Raw genomic sequence first — 1,076 nt, 5'->3', positions numbered from 1 at the left:
ATACGTCGTATGTCAGTTCGTAAGCCGTAAATCGTAAGAATTGACCAATCACAGTTGAATGTAAGAAAAATATTCGACTACGATTGGTCAATTCTTAGTCAGTATGATATGAGTAGTGATTAACGGCTTATTGTAGAAAGTCCCTTAAGGTCCATCCACTTAAGGTACAATGAGAGTAGTAAATCGTAAGCCGTAAAAAATTAAACAATCAGGGGCTTTCTACAATAAACCGTTAGTCACTACTCATATCATACTAAGAATTGACCAATCGTAATCGAATATTTTTCTTATACTCAACTGTGATTGGTCAATTCTTACGACTTACGGCTTACGACCCGACATACGACGTATTGTAGAACGGACCTTATTGTAGATGGACCTTTTAGAATCACTATGCTTAGAATATACAAATCATATAATAAATAGAAGAGGAATTGCCATAAGATGAACAGAGAGGTCCACGTCCGATATTAGGGTACTATATTATGTGGGATGCGTATTCCCACATAATATAGTACCTTATCCGATATACCTCTCTCTTTCTTGCTCTCTCTTTGTGAGTTAATTACGCATGCGCGCGACCAAACCCGCCAAACGACGCGCATGCGCACTTTCGAAAAAGTACTTGCAAGAGGGAGAGCAAGAGAGAAGTATATGACGTATATGATTTCCTTTCTCACTTTCTTCGGACTTTTTGATTCCTCATTTCCCTTCCATTTATATATGTTCTAAGAGCGAACATCCTGTATATATCCAATTGAGTACATAAGGCAGTCAAAGTGTTAAAGCCTAAATTAATAAAAAATCTAGAAGAGCTTAAATTCTTTTTTTGTTGATTATATGCAAATTAATATAGGTACTGCAATGTTATTTTTATTTATTTATTATTTTCAGATATGCTGGAATCATTTCAAAAATATACAATTGAAATTTGATCAGGAAAAATCTAGAAATCATTGTCACATTTGTGGCGGAAACAAAAAATTATTTGTATGCTGCAACAAAGATTGCTTCTCAGCGTTTACGTAAGAACTTCGTATAGCATACAACTGAGTCGACAAGGCACACAGGGGATA

This window comes from Wasmannia auropunctata, unplaced genomic scaffold (assembly GCF_000956235.1).
Source record: "Wasmannia auropunctata unplaced genomic scaffold, wasmannia.A_1.0 LD334606.1, whole genome shotgun sequence".
In the NCBI taxonomy this organism is placed as follows: domain Eukaryota; kingdom Metazoa; phylum Arthropoda; class Insecta; order Hymenoptera; family Formicidae; genus Wasmannia; species Wasmannia auropunctata.
This window is presented reverse-complemented; position numbering follows the sequence as displayed.